The sequence below is a fragment of the Temnothorax longispinosus genome, chromosome 8, assembly GCF_030848805.1.
Source record: "Temnothorax longispinosus isolate EJ_2023e chromosome 8, Tlon_JGU_v1, whole genome shotgun sequence".
Taxonomy (NCBI): Eukaryota; Metazoa; Arthropoda; class Insecta; order Hymenoptera; family Formicidae; genus Temnothorax; species Temnothorax longispinosus.
In genome coordinates, this window is record NC_092365.1 from 16,856,063 (window position 1) to 16,877,089 (window position 21,027).

General features: G+C 42.0%; 1 protein-coding gene across 5 annotated transcripts in view; it reads left to right on the forward strand.

The window, feature by feature from the left end:
• Nucleotides 1–21,027, forward strand: part of LOC139817287 (uncharacterized) — a 388,078-nt gene that overhangs the window by 36,970 nt on the left and 330,081 nt on the right. The window lies entirely within an intron of this gene.

Genomic DNA, 21,027 nt, shown 5'->3' on the forward strand with positions numbered 1-21,027 from the left:
GTACGTGTCGGTCGGTTGTATAGGTGTTTTGCACGTTAACATATATATACACACACGCACGCACACGCGAAGATCCAACGTCGGACGAGTATCTTCTCTTCGTTCCTCGTTCCTCTCGCGTCGCCGTCTTCAGTTGGTACAGGATTTAAGGAAGGAAGGTACTATATTTGGCTGCCAGGTACCGCCCATCTCGTTTATGCGCCCTGCCTGACTCAGCAAGGTCGTAAAAGGCCTTCTTATTCGCAGAAACGATTTCTCGCAGAGAATCTTGTTTGCTGCCAATATCATTCCTGCGAAATCCTACCTGCCTCTGACTCTCTTTCTCGGATTTTAGATCCCCTTTAAAACGGCACCGCGCAGTCGGCATAATTTTCAAATTGCAACGAGCACTTCTGCATTTCGACTGCACGAAGCTGAGCTGAAGATATATTGCTATTACTAAAAATAGACTTTCATATACTTACTGCGTTTCTGCTTTAATATTGCTCGCTTACCCGAAAATTATTCATGATGGAAAATGAATTTTCATCATTTAGTGTTAGCTTAGTCGCAATAACACGTTATAGAGACGTTATCTCTCATGCGCGTAGACATGCCTGTCTGATCTAAAATTGTAATAATTGCTCCTGCTGTGTTAGGCAAATCGATTTCCCGGGTGGACGAAACCGTTTGTTTACCTCTAAAATGCTCGCGATGCGCGATGGATGGCCATGTTCATAAATTAATATCCTGAGTTATAATTTTCTCTCTTGGTACATCCGCATCGCAATAATGCCACAAACCCGTCGAATCCCTCGACGAGCCCACAAAATGCAATATCGTGCGATCTTCTACAGCTGACAACAGTCAGTTACCTATCGCAAAAACGTGAAGCACGAGGTGCTTTAATGTAATCCCGCGATGGAGAAAAAATAATATTATTCTAGTCCCGGCCCGTCCAAAGTTGTCGGACGCTATGGGAAAGTTGCCACGCGCCCGTGACAAAGTTACTTTTGCATTACCCTTTGTCCGCCGAGAGGAGTTCCCCGTCTAAGGCATAAGTAGATTCTCCGATAAAGGAGCCGCATTTCTTTCGAAAATCCTTCGACCGGCGAACGGCAGCGCTATCGGGGATAGTTACCATCTGTATTCGCTTACGGACTTGCAATTTTTTCTTTTAATTTTATAGTCAGGAAATTAGGTTTAACTCGATTACCTTATCCGAATGTCGTCTTTCCTCCTCTCACGTGGCTAAAATTCGGATAGATTCTAAAATAGCAATGCGTTTCCAAGTTATTAAAGTTCAAAATTAAATTCCGCAAAAGACCGTAATACGCCAATATGTGGGAGGGGAAATAATTTGCCGGTGCTTGCAGGCTACCGGTAGGCTAAGTCAGAAGAGTTGACATTAATTGGACCGTCTTGACAACTTTCATTCATCTCCTAACAAGCTACATTCGTCCCCATCCGTATTACCGGTTACCTCGCCCGCTTGCTGCAGACGCGGCTTTAGCTCCCACGTTTCAAGAGCGATTGCGTATTGGAGCTTACTCTGAAAGCTCGTTCCAATTTCTGAGCGAAGTACTTATAGCCCCTACAAAGTAGAATAGCTTGCTTAACAATTTTTGCTATATATACATCCTTCTATAATTATATATGTAGAGATTGGAAAGTATATATGCTATAATATAATGTGCTTGCGTTATCACTTATGATTTTTCGTTTCTTTTTTATCTTTATCATCGCTTATCTTTATCAATTTAATTTCTTCGTTGTTTCTATTTCCTTATTCTTCTTTTACAAGTTTCTAGATTTTATTGGTCAATGTGAAAATCGTTATTAACGTTGTAAAGTCGTGAAAAATATATGTGAATGTGAATGTTTTTCAAGAATAGCGCTGATTTTCCGAGGATTTGAGGATTTATTCGGCTTTATAATTCGATAGTCAACACGCAACATACGCGTGAGCATTTATGCATATTTATTATAATGTATATGAATATTTGTAAACTTACTGATTCTCCATTGTGCCGAGACAATTTGGTGCACTGCATCCCTCATTACCTCAGCTGCATATAACAATGAATTTAACCGTCAACGAAACGCATTCACAACGGAGACAGGCACACTGTCAGCGCATGCGACTGGCGCTGAAGCATCGGAGAATTCCATATGCAGGTTTGTTATACCGGGGTTTAACTTGTGTTATTACTGCCCCAACAAGTCAAACAATGGGGAGAGCACACCGCCGCTCCTTCCTGAAGTTCGTGATAGGTACGCTGTTCCATAAGCCAGCTCCCGAAACCGGGAACGTCGGGCTATCGCAGGGAAATTGGAGAGAATTCGGTGGAAAATTCGTGTCTGTGGTCTGGCTCTTACACGTACCGCATTTCCGAGTCTTCCACCATTGCCCTCCTGGTACGCGCTCGTTCGCGATTTCCCGCGCGTCTAATTATATTACGCGCCGGTAACGAATGTTTGCTTCGCGTGATTTCGTTCCTGCCACGCTTTTTTTCTCTCCCGTCGATCTCACTCCGAGATCTTCCGAATAACGAACCCACAAACATCACGTACAGCCGCAATCGTAGAATTTATCGAATCTAACATTGACCGATCTCCCTGGAAATTTGCGCGCTATTGATCGATATCGGATATTACAGCGTATATAACGAGTACGATGATTTCCGTAATGTAGAAATAAGAAACAAAAGTAGTTTTGGTTGTACCTCGGACACATTTATCTCTAAAAATTATTATAAATAAATTTATTATAAAGTATTACATAAAAACTTTCGCATTTTATAGAAGAATGTAATGTTTAGCAGCAGAGATTATAGAGAATTAGTTGCTAACGCAGTTTAAAGGTATATCAGAAATATATTTGCACCGGGTAAATATAGTTGGTATATTGTTAGAGTAAAAAAAAAAAAAACACGCAGGCGAGGGAATTTGAGAATCAATACTGGAAATTAATACCTTTCAAAAACGGTGCAGCGAACGGTGCACTGTTGCGGTCAACGTTACCGGTTACTTACATCACGGTAACGATGTAATCGAGATGGATGCGATCGCGGATGTATAAGACAATACACTAAATTTTGTTGTATTAATAACGAGATGTATACTTGCACACCATGTTAATGATTTTGTTCTATTTTTTTTGCGCGCGGCGATACGCCTTTCATAAGGCTACCCTTTCTTTTATTATTATGCCCCTATTTCTTTTATTTTCACGTCGATCTATTCTCCCTTCATTCGCGTCCAGGCTTTTGTCTGCCTTTGCTCGACTTGACGTCTCGTTTCCTCCGCGTTAAGGGTTGCTCCTCGGCGCGTCTGCTTTTTTCAGCTGCGTAAAGAAGGAAGCCGCGACGCCAATATCGCACAAAGATTCATCTCGGTTCGGATAGAAGCCCGCCGTAACAATCACGCTGATGGAACCACGTGTGTGCGTGCGAGGGTGGGTTTTGTCCCTTAGTGATAGGATTGATCAAACCATGAAGTTTGATATTCCATAGAATAGAAAGGTTTTCTTTTGATTACTGTCAGTGGGAGTAACGATCGATGAAATGAAATCTATTTGTTTCGTGTAGAAATATAGAAAAATTAAATGTAGCGTATAATGATGATGTAAATATGCAGACAGAAATGAAGAATTATATGCATAAGAATGAAACGGATTCTAATTAGTTTGACTACGGAGTAAATCTTTTCTTTTTTTAAGGATTAAAAGCGATACTTCCTTGTTGCGAAGAGAAATTTGCCGATTTTATCGATTTAATTTAAAGTTTCCTTCAGATTGTCGAACTCGGCCCATTGCTTTGGCGGCAAACTTTATGAAGGAAATAAAATAACTTTGCTGTGCACGAAATATCGATTTGTTCCTCGCGATGTTCTTTATGAAGAACGATATCACAGAAGTAAGAATCGTAAAAAGGTTGAAAAATTAGAAATTTTCCCGCTGACTTTGCGTATCACGATCCAAACAACATGCTCGAAGATAATCAATTCTCCTTGTGACCCCATTCTTCTTCGAACTTCATCAATTTTCGTCAACTGACGATTCTCGAAAATCGTCCACGTCGGTCTTCGGTCAAGTCGGTGGGAGTTGTGACCGAGGCACTCCGTCTTACGATAGTTTCCGCAGTTTGTGCAACATCGCAACGTGCACGGGACATTAATATTCCTGTCACGCGGCCCTTTCGAAAACCCCAGCCCGGCGCACTGTTCTCTCCTCTCGCTGTTCGGTACCGATGGTGAGTCGATATTAGCCGAAGCCGTATCCAGAATCTCATCGCGGCATTTCGTCCCCAATTCGAATTCCACGAAATCCTTTCGACGAAGCCAATTCGCTCTTATACCACGGCACGGACCTCGCGCTTCACGTTCACGTCTCAAAGGGACACACATATATAGATTCCTGAAAAGTCTTCGACATGGACGGGAAGAATGGCTGGAATCAGAAAGGGAGAGAGAGAGAGAGAGAGAGAGAGAGAGACGGAAGAACCGAAAACTGTGGAGCCGCCCAAACTTCCGGGAGAACTGAAGATCCCGAATATTGTTCGCGAGTTTTTCTATTTTTCCTTTTCTCCCTGTCCTCTTTCTTTTTCTTTCATACGCGTATGTGCGTATCTTTCTATTCTCTCTTGGAAAAACGGACTTAAGCAACTGCTCGAATGGCAGATACCGCTCGTCTGGTATTGAAAGGGCGATACTACTCCCTAACGCTGTGGTCTGACTTTACAGCTAGTTTTACTACTACGACACGCTTGAATTTTTGTCCCGTTCGAAGCTCAAATTTTAAACAATGCATTTTGTGCATGGAATATTTATATCGTCTGAAAAGTACAATATATCGCAACAAGGAAAGATCAATTACTATTTCTCTCTAATACTATTTTTCTCAAAGAAATTACTGTTTTAATTTTTTGATAATATGTAATTTTAATCTTGATAATTTGTAGTTCAATAAAATATTGAAATAATAGCGACTATGCAAAAAATGTTATATCCTTCTAAAGAAGTTAAAATATTTGATGTTAGGTTTGTTTACGATTTGTTTTATTATCAAAGCGACGTCTTCGTGCTTAATGCGCAATGTTACAGGAAATGTTACGTGTATACGTCTGCTGTGAATTGCATAGTTTATATAGAATGGATATGTTTAGGTTTCGCGGTATATCATGCAAGGGCAATTTTTATAGTCTGAGACGCATCGATATTGCCATCCTTCCCTTTATCGAGATATCTATAACTTTTATGCTCGCCTTTATAACTTATACATTCGCCAACTTATAGTCAGATTTGTTGAAAGCTTGATATTCTTATATATATATCTTATTTAGAGCTCTATGAAAATTATATATATGAATTGCTGTGCATCCGAAATGACGAGAAACATCAAATTTGCGGATGTTGATTGCACTTTTATATAATTAATACATACATACAGATTTCTTTTAGATATAAATTTTGTCTCTAACAATTACTCTGTTTTTAGTGTGCAAGAAGATTTTATAACATTTCCTCACTTAATAAATATCCTTGCTATAGTATCCTATAATGATTCAACGAAATGCATTCAATCAATTTTTCGATGTGATTTAAAGAAATGGTTCTTTTGATCAAATACGCGTATTCAGTTTGTTCATATGTCTCTCTCGCAAATAAAAGGCAGTCCGAAATCGGTCCTGCTATTTCCCGCACGATCGGTCGTTAGGATTTAAAGCTGCTCGTAGATGTCTTCTTCAGTTTAATTATTGAATGATCGCGTGCGATGCTCGCGCGTGGTATTGACGGTGTGTCGAAAGGCGGTGCCAGCGATATGAAAGAGCGATATACACGCGACAGAAGTGGATGCCGGCGAAAGGAAAATCGTGCCCGATTCATTAAAGTCCTTTTAGTCAGCGCGCCGCCGTTTTATTATATGTTGAACGTTGATTTAGGGATTCGCGACGGGGTGCGGACCAGCCGCGGTGCATTGTCTCGCCACTCGCCTCATGCTGGGCATTGTTATCCTCCTCCCCCATTGTCCAGCGTATCGACTTTCTCCTCTCTCTCTCTCTCTCTCTCTCTCTCTCTCTCTCTCTCTCTCTCTCTCTCTCTGTCTCTCTCTATTCCTCTCTTACCCTTTTGACTCTTGCCCATCACCCAGGCATTCACGTATGCACTCGTGTTACGAAACGCCGAATGAACGAGCCAAGAGCGTTTTCCGTGAATTAATTGTCTGGGCAACCTGAATTTTTCGATGCGGTCAGCTCGACGAATTAATTAATTAAATCGTTCTTGAATATTCAGGACCACATTGATGTGTAGCATAATTCCAGATATTTTAGGCATTGCTAATTAAACAATATTGGATGACATCACTCTTTAATATTGACATGGAAGACTGAATTTTACATTATGGAAGCATTATTAATATTTCATAAAGACCGTAGAACAATGACAATACATGGGCAATACACTTTCCATTGTTATTCGATATTTTAATTGTGTACATCTTCCATGTCTATTTCTTATCCGTTTCCTGAAACGGATTTTGCATGCCTTTTACATTTGCGCGTGTAGAAGGGAGTTAAATCAGAATTTAAAACGATTTTGCTTTTTTTTTTGCTTAATTTTAGCATGAGTAATTTATAAATTTTTGGCAATTTTTGGAGAAAAATAAAAGATAAACGAAATCCGAATATACATGTATAACGTTACACGTCCAGAGACGCGTACAATGTGCGTCTCTGGTTAGTAATACACTATGCTACATGCTTTTTTGGTCATACTCGTCACGAAACAGTACATCGTGGAATTAGTGCTGTACAGCACATAGCTATACTATACTGCATTACAGGGAAGTATCTCGGTATGACAACTGGCTTAACGCTCTCGGCTCGGTGTATGCACTTCGTACGCGCGGTTCAAAATGTAGAAGCAGGCAGTGGCCACTCTGTAGCATCATCCGCGGATCCCGCGATACAGTGGCTCGCAATCAGTACGAATGCTCATGCGGCGCCTACGTTGAACAATAGCGCGGCACGGAGACGATCCAGCGTAACATCCCGTGTTCTACGATTGTGCCGCATCGTTCTCGCATTGTTATCATCGAGACACGATAATGGCATTGGCGCGCAACGGCCGAACCTGCGACAGTCGATGCATCCATCGCCGATGCACCGGTGCGGCGTTTCCGGACTCGTCATGTTCGCGATTTACCGCGAGCACCGCGGCGGCAGTGGTCCTCTCTCCCACACCCGCCCACGGTTAACCCAGCTACTCGACGAGCTGGATTTGAGCATCGAGAGACCATCGATATCCATCGGGACGTCCTCGACGTCCGTGACAGACGCGTGCTCCCCGGCGCGTGACGAACAGCGAGCGTAGCGGCGGCGATGCACTCTCGCCTTTTGTCTCTCGCGCGCGACCTAAATTCCTTGTAGCCCTAAAAGTTTGGCCAACGTGGGATGCGGGATGCGGAAGTGGAAACGTTCGTCACGAGGATTGTAAAACAATCGGTCTTGCACTCGTGCTGGTCCCCGCATTGCGAAATTCCGCTGATTCCGCATTATTCGATATTACATATATTGATAAAGATCTAAAAAGTATCTAATAATTTAATTCTTTGTATATGAAACCAATTGAACTGCCTAATTACTTTTCCCCATTTTTGCAAACTTATGTGATATTAACAACTAGAAAGTTTTCATCTAAGAACTGAAAAAATATCAACTATTTTATTTTTGTTCTTATTGTTTCGAATAATATCGTTAGGATATTATCGTTAAGGATTATCGTTAGAATTTGTGAGAAAATAAAGGTGGAAATAGAGGTGAAAATTTGTTCTTCTAGTTGCTACGGATTAAACCATTTTTTTTCACGAGTTAAAAATTTTTTCAAAGGATTGAAATTGTATCGCGCTCGTGAAAATGTATCTTTCTTTCTCTTCCTTTCCCAAGGGAAACTTTGGGCTCTCGTCGTCGATGGGCGAAAGGAAATTGACTTGGAAAAATGTTATAAAAAGCGTAACGACTCGTCCTGTCTCTAGCAGGTCTCGCCGCGGGCCAGGAAATTGATTTACCTGCACGCGCAGATTTATCCTCGCCAGGGAAAAATAAATTCCCTCTCTTCCCTCACCATATATCGACCGCGAACGGGTCCGATGAAACGTTCTCGCGCAATCTTCTCGTCTGTCTGCACGTCGACATGTTTCGCGTTACGTTCGCATAATGCTGTCCTTTCAATTTTAATGTGCCCTCACTGTTGCTCGGGTCAGCGTTCCTTTAGTATAGCAAATAAATTACAATGATTGTTAGATCCAACAAGACTAACCTTTATTCGAGCGACTTGGTAATGCACCAACCGAATTTTTTTTAAACCAGGCTTTATTATTCTTTACATTTGTAGCGCGCACGATGGTCTATAGCCTGTAATCATGTATTTACGTATTCTCTGTGTGTCTGGAAATTTATCGTACAAAATGCATTGTAACGCGTACCATTTCGCTGGTAACGTATAATTTTCGCAGTGTAGCTTTTGTAGTCAACGCTACATGTGAAATAAATTATAATTTTTGTGGCACTACGTTGAGATGGGTTTAACGCACAGATTTTCAATACTATAATGCACACTCTCTCACGTGAAAAAGAAAACAGTTGTAATTCGCGAACTATATTTACGGATTTTCAGGCGAGACTGTTATATTACGCAAAGGTAATAATTGATTTGACTAAAAAAGAAAAAAGAACTTAATATTCACCCACCCCTCTCGAAATTTTCTTGGGGTGTAAAGGGTTAATTGGCGCATTATTCTACGATTCTGCGCGCTATGCTCGATGTAACCGGCGGAATTCGCTCTAACCGGGTAATATTTCCCCTCGCAGTATAATGATAAGCGTTGTCGGAATGACGAATTATAATCGACCTCGCCCCGCGTTCTCTTGAAGAGATCTTGAATTCTGGAAACGGACGGGCGTTCGGTGATGTCCCATTTATTCCAGTGAAATTACTCGTGAAACGAAAGTTTCCTCGGGAATAATGGTCGCAATGGGTGCGTGAACGGTGGAATTTCTTTCGGAATATCCTGAAATCCGACGGGGAAATCTATGACTTAATGTCGCGCTGCTTGACATTAAGTATGATATTTCTTTGACTATCTAATTTATTTCAAATGGTCAAGTTTATCTTAAAATTAATTGCGAGAGAGAGAGAGAGACAGAGAGAGAAGGGGGAAGAAGCATTCTTCCTTCACTCTTAAAAATAGTATTTATTTGAAAATCGTTATTGTGTGTGTGTTTAGTCGGTTGTGTCATCAACGTATGTACACCGAAAAACTATAACGCGGCTTTTTTGTTTAAAAAATAAACCGCGTTAATGGATCGATTCCTTCGTAACGAATCGAATGGTCGCGGCGTGTTTTTTAGTTGCCGCGCATCATAACAATTTTATTCTAGTTTGCTCTACATAGTTTACATTTTATTTTCGCGACGTATTTTCGTTCTATTCGGGTACAATTTTTTTCAATCACGTTTCAGACCGATCCGTCCTCGTAGTTATTGTTATAAAAAATATCAAGAAGGGATTCGCTCGCCCAAGGGAGATCCATGATTAATTCCGCGATTTTGCTGCTCGAGCGATTCCGCTAGTTGGAACTGCAATTATTATTATTCGCTACGGTAATGCAACTCCGATCACGTTCGTCAATATAGCAATGTAGAACGAGAAGACGCACTAATTTTGGATTTCCGATCCAAGTTTCCGCTTTATTATCGCGAAACTTCCCTCATCTTACGTTGTCGCGACCTGCGAATAGGCGTGCGAGCGAAGTACGTGTGCGTAGCTCTTAGGTTCGCTCTTAGGTTGCAATCAATTCGACGAGTAGCAACGTGCCGCCGACTGATTGTGCCAATACACGTCGCTATCTCCTCCTGTCGCGTCCCATGTCCAATCGGTAACTTTACGCTTTCTCTTCCTGTTTCGTCTCCATTTCCTCGCCATCGGTCTCTTGCCTTTCTATTTTGATTTCCTTTATCTCTTGTTCTTATTTGTATATCGTTTGCTTGTTTCTCCTCTTTTCTTCTTGCCGTAGGTGATTGCGCGCGGTATTTCGCAAACTTGACTCCAAAGAAGGGATGCAATTAACGGGGGAAGAAGGACAATAAAAAAGACATATTTAAGCTGTTCATTCAAGAAGAAATGTTTGCGAGCAAAGTTTCGCGTTTTCGCTCTCTCTTGTCGCCGTTTATGCGTTTTCGGCATCGTCGTTGTCGTTGTCGTTGTCGACGAACGCGGATTTTCTCGAAGGACTTTTCCGCAAAGTGCCTTCGTCGCGCGAGACTTTCCGTAGGATTTTCGAGGGAAGTTAATCGCGCAAGAAAGTTTGTGTTGGTATTACCTTGCCCGGTATATGCACTCACTTGCTTCGTTCAAAGAAGACCGCGCTGGCCGTCAGAAGACGACGCTTTACGACATTCACGTCCCCCTGAGCGAGTCTGCCGACTGAACGATAATTAATCAGCCGACTAATAAGCTTCCGTCTCATGGCGGCGGCACGGAGAGAACCTTCGACCTTTGAGCTTCGATTTTCGACGAAGATTACGCCGCCGCAGTCGCGCTGCAACGACGAATTGCGTTGCTTTTTAAAAATGTGAAATGAGCAGAGGAAAGGCGTGCGAGGAAGAGTTGCATTGATCTAACGGTAGATGCTGCAACCACCCTCAAAGCCGTAAGTAATTAGAGAAAAAGTCGCGACCCAGATGCGGACCGCCATATCGATCGATCCTTGTCGGTTCTCGCGCGCACGCTTCGGGAAAGGAAAGGAAAATCTCCCTGTGAGAGAGGAAAAGGCACTCGTGCGAATATCAAAAAGATAAATTGATCTGGCAAGCCGGTTTTCATTGTGCGCGTTTTTTTCTACCTGTCGTTAATTGAACAAAGGAAAAAGATAGATATTGTATATACGTGGAATGTTCTTTTTTTTCTCTCTTCCTGATGACTATGATTATTTTAGTCGTATTGCTGCTTCATGATTTACGCCATTTACGGTGTCAGATTAAATTTATATTTTAAAGTATAAGACAGCACTAATGGCAAGGAATCTTTATTTGTGTTGCGGGCTTATACTTTATGTTACATAATGAATACGGCAAAATATTTCATTTTTTAAATGTACAACATGATATGGATACAAATTTTGCAATTTTATATTTTATATTTTTTTGGTATCCAATCCGACAACGACTTTTATTTGTTGCGATAAGCTCGTTGTAAACTTCTTAGTGTACCGTTGATGCTCAATTTTGAAAAAAGCACATCTGTTATAACCACCATATAGAGAACTCCAGTAAGTACCCTATTATCGTAAAAATACGACTCTCTTTCGGGGGAGATTGGAAAAAAGAATCGCGATCGTTTATACTGCGATTTAATATCAGATTAACGAGGCAATTTGCGTCGAGGTTGGAGAGTGGAGTCGTTTAATCGACGGGGGCGACTAATTTGTCATCGACATCGATACCCGTCTACTCGTAATTTCGTACCTCGAACGGTAATTCTTATAATTCTTGCCGCTCATAGATCAAAAAGGCGATCTGCGCCAGCTTTCCAACCATCGATTCAGACAATCAATAGATTCTGCCGTATCAAACTATAACGAGGTAGGCGGCCAATCCTGCATCGTGGGGAGGAAGCACCAAGCTTTGATTGATAATTAATCGCCTGAGGTAGTCCTGAAATAGTTGTCGGTACCTCATTGATAATTGACACGCTTAATGCGAGCGCTATTGATTAAATGCGCCCGACAGGAGGGCGCATCCCGCGCTTGTTTACAATGCGCCGCGTTACATATTCATAGGAAATTAATTAATTTTGATAAATTCGGTACGAACGAGCGACATGCAATACAATTTAAAAGGCTTCCGCGGCGCGTGCGCTTATCTAAATTACACATTAACGAAATTATTTATTCGAGAGGCGGAACAAAGTGGCAACGACGCGACCGACGCGACGGGCGGGGCGGCAGGGGAAAGCAATTAATTCGAATGAATTTATCTCGAAATAGCGCACCAACGCTCGCTGTTTCGCCGTCCCGTTCCTTTTGCGCGAACCAGCGTATCTTCTCATCTGCTTCAAAATGCACATTAATTCCTTATCGCGGAAATTTCCTCCTTTGCAAAGGAGAAAGAAATGCTTTGCGTAGGTAGCATTGCGTAGGTGAATTAATAAAAAATAGAAGACGGTTTGTATTTTATATGGCGGTACAAGAGGTTGAAACACGTAGTAGAAATCCCGTTCTGAATTTCAGCGAATATTACTCCGCCCTTGTTCGCGTACGAACATCAATCGATACGTCCCACTTTTTATCGGCCACGATATTTTCCCTAGATTACGCTGGATTTGGTGTCGTGGAACGGTGCTGGTACCATACGGCGAATAGCGGTCGTATTTAATGGATAGTTAAGTGGAGGAGGTTTCCTACGTGGCTCGAATACTCGTCGACGCTGCATATGCGCCGGGCATACGTATACGATAAAACGCAACGATGGCGTCTGGTGAGCGTGTCTCGCTGTTGTGTACCTTCGCATCTTTTTCTCCACACCTTCATCCTTTACCGTCCCTGCGGTATACACTTGCACGAGATGTAGGAACAGTAAAAGAAATTTAGAAAAGGGCAAATTAGTTTATCATTGCATTCCAAAATAAATCTCATAAATGTCACAGGCGTAAATTATTTTACGCGCACAGTTAAAAATTGTATGTCGAGATACGAACGTGTTAAATGGGAACACGTAAATCCTCCAAGGATTGCAATATTTATTCGATATGTCTTTTATGTATGTCTGTACGTGCGACCTTATAATTTTAACGACAGGTTTTCTCATGAATATGCAGCTGACTTTTCGTTTCCTCACATAAATCATGACTTACTTCGCAATAAATCGTTTCTGTTATAATGTCATAATAGAATGCAAATTTTGTTAGCACGATTTTAATGTGTATTACCATTATATATTGTACTCGTCTCTGACGTATGGGGAAGACTTTGGGCTCATATCAGTTGCCGTTACTGTAGTCCTTTTATGCAATCGCGACTCACATGGCGGGCACGCACGCACTTCTTGCGAATACGTGTCTCGCTATATTTGTCGGCGGCGTGTATAGCACGAGAAGCGGTGCATAACCACACCAAACACGTATATTCACCCACGCGCCGCGTCTCGCCACCCGGCGTTCTCATCCTCTCTACGATAGCGTTGGCTGTGCCGGGGGATTCGTATAGACGGTTTTACGGGCCGCTTTAGATTATACGCCTGAGATAACGGGTGCAGGAGCGAGCCTTTATTTGCAGCCGGGCGAAAGTATGCGAGCGTGCTCGCGCCGCTTTTCCACGGTAATGCGCCCGAACCAACCCCGGAGATCCGTCGCCTCTTTTTCCACTTTCGGCAACGCGAAAGGCGATTTCTTTCCCCCTCCGCACTCTCAATAGTCGCGCTGCCGAGACCAAGTTCAACCGTTCTCTTGGCGGAAAGGAGCGATTTATATCGGGACCGAATGAGAAGAGCAGTGGGGTCGGTTTTAGTCCCGCTTTCCTCGATATCCGTGATTTCGTTTAATAGTCTGAATTTATATGCCCGTCCCACTGGGGCTATATCGCAATTGTGGCTCGCGGGCAGTACGCGTGACTTACGACAAAGTTAATATAGAGCATCGTTCGTTGAAGATCGATCGTCAGAGCAAAGAGATCGTGGTTTGAGAAATATTGGAAAATAATTCGTCACGATTTACATTTAAGCTTGATCATCAGTATCTACTGTATAATTATAAATACAGTGCGAATATTGGAACTGACAAATGTTAACAATTTATTCGATGCATGACGTCGCTTGTTTATAATCCGAATTAATCTATTTACAATACATGTCACTATTTATAATTAAGACATCAGATTTTAAATCAAGGTACACATACTACATATTTGATTATCCTCGGATTTTAAACGTTATATCGATCGCTTCATCACGTCCAGCCTCAACGCACGGTTGTAAAAATCATCGCGCGGCATCATTAAACTCGCACGATATTTCCCGGCGGTCTCTTCAAACGGATCTCGATTCCAAGCGTTTTCCCGAGTGCAGCAGCGATTGCTGTTATTGAGCGAGCCGCGGACGGTAAAAGGGACGGTAGAGAGATGGTCTCTGTTCGTCATTCGCGGTTTCTATCTCGTGGAAACTTGAGATAGACTACACATTGGGACCTGCAGTTTCATACGAGGTAGCACTTGTCGCGCTCGTAAAAATCAGCCTGATCCCTTTATCGTCAACACTCTCGCTACTACCCCTAGACACGGATTTCTTCCCTCCTTTCTCCATCTGCCCTTCGCGCAGTATCAATAACCGGTTCCATCGTCGTTATAGGTGCATCGTTGAGAGGCTGTTCGTCGCGACATTACGATGTGGAATATTTTCGTTTATTATCGTGAATAACGCGGAGCTCCTCGTTCTCGTCGGCGGATTATGAGAGCAATCGAGCCGCAAGCCATGGTGAGGGGGTGATTTATTTCCGACAGAATTATTACTTGTTTTTCCCGAACTGTTTACCGCGTCCCGTGTGGTTTTGCAGTTTGCGGATCTTTTCTCGATACGCTCGAGCGTGCAGGCGGTATCAACAATTAATTTTTTTACATGTATTTTTCATAAAAACAGCCTGGAGGTATTCTGAAACTGGACTTTTCACTAATTATTACGATCGCTCTGCCGACCATAACATTTCGCAACGAATTTCATGAATTTTTCCCGCTCGAAAACGCGCCGCGCATTTAAATTCGGATCGCCAATGTTCGCTTCGCGTTAACTTGCTCGCGGGATATCGAACGCGGCATTCTTGTTTTCCGCTCGCGGTTTTATATTTTTTTTTATTCACCGCCCACGCGTCAGGCGCCACGGTGAAATAAAGGAAATATAAGCGGGGGAATGGCGTACTCTTCGCGCCGTGGCGAAAAATCTGACACTTTTCGTTTATCCGACTAATCCGCGGAAAATTCCGCATTCGCCGCACGCCCTCTCGCCGCTTTTGTGCGCTTGCTTCTTTTCGATGCGAGCGGGCGCGTATTTGCGTACACCTACCTGTTCCGCCATTTTCACGGATTCTAAAGGTCTTTTTTTCCCAACACGAATATAAAGCTTTTCTCTTTCTCTCCCTCTGCTCCTTCTCGCTATCCGTCCCTTTTCTGTCTCCTTCTCTCGGTTATCCTGCTTGGATACGCTTGCCGAGACCGAGTTCGAGGTCGCATATCGATTTGCCGCGTTGGCACCCTCGAATCCTCGTAAAGCCCCATGCTTCATACGCATCGCCGAGAAATTGAAAGATATCGCGTCCTCGGCACGCGAAGAAAAAGGAGAGAAAGAGGGAAGAAGGCTGGAGTGAGAGAGGAAAAGAGAGAGAGGGAGAGAGACTTCCACTTTCGATCAAAAATTGTATGTCTCTCGAGCGTGTGCATCTCGAAGATGACGAGTTTTACGAACACTTTTCTTTCGTCGAACAGCGGAAACGACGCGCGCGATGCGAGAGAAACTCGTGTTCTCGGTGCGTTAGTGAATATTTGGATATCGCGGAAGCATTTCTTTTTGACGTGCGAGCCGTGGAAAAAGCTTGACGCTTCGCGAACTCGTGTAGCGTACGAATATGTTTCGTTAAACATTCGCACAGGAGCGATGCTCGAGAGACTCGCGATTCGCCGAGAAGTCGAGAGAAAATCCGAGCGGTAATGTTCGCGGAATCTGTATATGCCGCTCGACAATATGAATTTCTCTCGTGCCACGAGGGACAGCAAAAGCTGCGATTTAAATTTAATTTGTAAAGTTTGCCGTGCGAAACAATAGCCGCGCTACGTTCGCGCGCGGGACACCGTTTGACGGCCGTTCTAATTTTGTACATTATCCAATTATTGTTACGATTGTTTTTGCGGATGTAAAATATTTCGCTTAAAATCGGTTTCGCGCACGTTTTCACGCACGTGTGATGTTTTTCTACGTTTGCACGCCAAGTCCGTCCGGGTCGTAGCGTTTTTCAAATTCGACGCTTCCGCTCGTCTATAATTTCTGCGAAAATATTCCAACATGGGAGCGCCGTGTGCACAGAATGCTTATGGCAGCAACGTGAGCGCAATGCGTACCGATTTGATTGCTGCATCGGTGAATCTGCATTTGTTTGTTTCTGTAGTATATAGAAAGCAACATATGGTTATATAGGTATATGTATTTTTCAAAATGAGGACACTATCATTTTTTAACTATCACATAGTTACAAATCAAATGGCTATTATTCTTCTTCCATTATTAATGCCTTTTAAAATTATGAAAGGAATTAATTAATTAATTGTAATTAATTTAATTCTACGTCTTAATTGATTGAATTACTTAAAGGGTAAATGCATGGCGAAAATGCCAATGTTATTTACGAAGGATAAAGAGATTAAATTATCTTTAACAAAGTTTCTTAAACGATCATTCACTGCTGCGTCTATCGGTTTGCCTTTACTCGACGGCGGCTGATAAGCCCGATAATTCACGGGGATACAAAGAACTAATTTTCAACGTACTTCGTGGAACAGCAGCCTGAGCGGCTGGTAATTTCGTTTATACCCACGGTAGAGAAGAGTTAGGAGTCGCGTAACATCCTGCTGGAGTTGCGTAAAACTCACGAGGGGTGAACGAAAGGGGATGATTCATAAAAGCAGTGCTGTCTAGTAATGCAAGTCTCCAGTCCTTTTTTGTAACGATACGATTCTTTGGAATTTTACGATTTTTTTTTAATGCTGTCGCATTATAAAGTTATTTTACATATTAACGATCGCACCGCATTCAAGATATTTTAGATAGAACTTCTCATTCATCTCGGGTATCACGTAACCGTCTAGACTTGTCTTTAAATTACGTACTGTGCGTAAAGAAGTTATTGTAATGAATATTTGCATTTTTTTTCTGTTGACGTGCACGCAATATTTCCGAGGAACGTCGTTATCTCGAACGTTTCTGAAATCTTTATGGATAGCTTTTATTTGTGTTGCGACAGTGATGCAGTATTTCTTACTAACGAGATTACCTGCAGCGCTGCAGAGGATGTTCCTCTATCTCACGTAATTTTAATCATGGATTACGTGTTTACTTAACAGGAATAGAACATATTCTCCTCTCTAGCAACGATAAGAAAACTGGAGATAGTGTGTACTTTACTCTCGGTTATGAGGGCGATATTCCTAAATGAATATCCTCACGCACGTGCGCGTCTCGGAATCGCAGTTCGCCGGTTTAAACGTCGAAATTTCGTTCTCCCTCGCGATCACGAGAAGGCCGTACGGAGTACAGAGGGTTGGGGGATCATATGTAAAAGCGACGCGCGCAAGTAGTTAGGGTGCTGCCGAATGGAAACGGGGCGGCGGTGCGAGGGGTCGGTAATGCCGGAGTAAGGGTAACAGGTGCTATCTAGAGTGGCTGTTACAGACGCACGTGCGCGTGTACGTGTATGCGTGCGTGCGTGTTACCAGCCTGCAGCCGAGGCGAAGCTGTTCGCGAGAAACCGCGACGGTTCATTCCATCTCGTGTAGAGCAGAAACACGGCTATACACACCCTCACACACCGTGCCGCGACCCCGCCGCTGCCGCTGCCGCCGTCGCCGCCAGTTTTTACCACCGACTAATCCCGCCGAGGATTCGCAGTCGGATGTGTCCTCGACGTGCATACATCTCCTGGGAAAAGATTCGCCGTTTTTCCGCGGAAGTGTCTAGGAAGTGTCACGCGTATTATACGCCCCTTTCTCACTTCTGAAGACGTGAAATGCAAAATTAAATTAATTTACTGATTAAAGCTCTTTTAAAAATCCAATTTTAAAAGATAATCCATTTTTTATATTATAGATAATACGATAGTTTCGTATATCGTTTAATTAATTTTCAGTAAAATAGACACGGTATCAATAAATCATCAAATGGCAGATCTGTGTTGCTGTGTTGCTCATTACATGATTTTAGCTTCATTCACGTTCTTACAGATAAATCCAAGTACAGGTTCGTCGGTACTTTGACACGATTTACGTGCTGCAGAGAATTTGGCACAGGTTTACTCAAAGAGGAAATCTTATACGTGTTTATGACTAATCACGCATTATGATCTTTTTTCCAACATTCTCGCATTGCGCGAGACGATATTAGGATACTTATAAGCTTGTATTTGAATTTATTTGTTTGTTTTTAAAATTGTAAAGAAAGTATGTTGGCCCTTTAGATCTCAGTGAACAATGCGAGATTCACGGGTTTGTTTCGCTCTATATGCGACACTGAACATTAATGCGATTTGTCGAACGTTATAATAGTAATAACGTGCTGAGACTGCTTTATTGATTTTGCAATAATAATGGAGGGTACTGTTTATCCGATTACTCTCGCTGTACGTACCATAATGCTGGGTTCTTCTCGATGCACGCGTATGTGAAAACGGTGCGTATGTGCGCATAACATGCGTTATAACATACGTCATGATTTTAATATAATTCAGTTGGACGTATATATCTCGATGTAACTCACGAACGTAACCTGGCTACCTGATATAGCGGGTAACAATAAAAATTGAAATTCTTTAATGTATAGCTCAAATATTTTCCTAAATTAAATTTTCTATTTTGTTCTCTTTTCAACACCAATGATATATTCTGTTATAATTGCCAGTAATTAATTAATATTGCATGGACGCACGAGAGCAAACTCAACAACGTATATTTTTTAATATTATTTTATTTATTTACCGTTCTGGTTGCCCATTTGTCACGGGATAAAATCGTTCTGTAAACTGTCGACAACATTTATGTTGCATATATTGTATTCTAAAAACATGGTAGAAACATTTAGACCGCGGTGCTTTTTATTTATTACTCAAGATGTGGTGGCAAAATCTTTCCACGACGTTGTAGAGCTCGACGAACGATAAAAAGCAGGTGTTGAGCGGGCTGTCGGAAATTGCTTGCAGGTCAAAATTTGTAAGTTTGAAAAAGAAAAGGGGAAAAAACATCGTAAATCAATAAGCAGCGAGAGAGATGCCAATGATATGGACTAGCTTAAAACATAACATTTGCGTTTCTGATGGAAAGAAAATTATAGCAATTACAATTTTTAGATTAGACGAATCGAGGACCTATATACGCGATAGCTGAAAGGTTAGAGATCCTCAGAATTTCTAAGGAAATACAATAAGGTATCGTTTTCTCTCATGGATTCGACGTAACATTGGCAGGTTCGCGTATAGTATTTTACATTTGCTATTTTGCGAGAAGCGAGCGTGGTTGACGCGCCGAAGATTCCATTTTCCGCGGCGGCGAGTCGCGGGAATATCTTTACTCCCGGACGCTATTTTTCTCGCGGCCTCCGCACGAATTTCTCGCCGCGGTCGGATTGAACGGACGGAGGGGGGAAGGGGTGGATGCATTTGCACGCAGCCAGTCTGGGAAACGGAAACTGGCACGTTGCGTGCATCGCACGCTCGCATATATACCTACGTATTCTATCGTGCCATGCAATTCGCAGAAGGTGCATAAACCGCTTGTCGATTTCGGAATGCATACCGAACTTTATTGAAATACACCGACGTCCCGCCTATCTCGTGAGCTGCCGCTATTCGACTATCATTTGCGTATTTTCCAAGGAGAGACAATGTCTCTTGGTATTTCCTGTGCGCGCTTTTACATAGAAATGATTTTGTTCTGGCATTTTCTCGCTTATCGAAAACGTATTTTGAGATATAAAATTATATAAAGTATATTTATAAATTTTATACAATTTTTGTGTAATATTACAGCATGCGAAAAATTTGCCGTGAGATGCGAGGCAAATTTAAGTAATATTTAGGAGTGTTAAATGATAATAACATTGCGTGAGTAATACTCTATTGCGGAACAATAGGTAGTTGTTAGCTTACCCCTTTATTTTTCCCGCGTAATACGCTCGATACACGGTTGAGCTTTTTCGGCGTTGTGTTCACCAATTATTGGTTTCGGTTGTTCGACCTGCAACCGAAACACGCTTCGCTCGATGTCGCCGACTCTCGTTAGTAGTTGGGTGTTACATTCTCTATCGGAAATAAAATATCGTATAAAAGCTCTCCAAGGACGATCGCGGACGACGGCCGATCGATATTCATCGCTAAAACATGGTGTGTAAATTTCAACGTGGTCCTGTGGCTTTCAAAAAAAAGGGAGAAAAAATCACAACCATGTAATGCCTTAAATTTGCATTGGGCTTTCATCATGCGCTGAAAACGTATATTTCAATGTATTGCCATTTTGTTGCTATTGCGATATTTTTATGCGCTCCTGTTTATTCATACTTGTGTCGAACCCTTGAAAGTTTGATATCAATATCAAGTATCGATGTCAATATCAAGTACCGTAAAATAAATTACATTTAATTTGAAAAATTTGCATTGAATTCTAAAATTATTTTTATTTTATCTTTTTGTGCAAAATAAATATTGCTCGTTCAACAAACTTGTTTTCTTTTATTTGCTATTTTTCTATATATCTCAAAATTCGATAGATAAATCTGTCTTTCAAGAAGAAGATCGAAGGAAAACTTAAAGTCCAACCAAATATCGCGAAGTCTGCTGCAAACTTGCAGTTTTGACAATAACGTCAGAAAATGTGTAATTTTACAGAGCTTATAAAGATTATATTTTTGCTTCGATCGACGCAAAATATTATTAATAATAAATAATAAAATAACGCTAAGGAAATGGTTAAACAATAATTTATCTGCGGTGGACTATTCGCATCATGCTAGCGGAAGTCGTGCGGCAAACGGTAGAAAGGAGAGCACGGAAAGGGCGAGGTGGACGGATAAATTGATGGGTAGATACGGGTCGGAGAAAAGCAGAAAAGATAAAGAAGGGAAGGATACCCATTTTGGAACGGTGGTCGACTGCTTTTGGCTCTTGTCCAATTTCGGACATTTCGATGTAGGAAAGAAAAGGATGAATGTCGAGAGAAGTGCAATAACAAGTGGACGAGCGGAGTTCACGTTC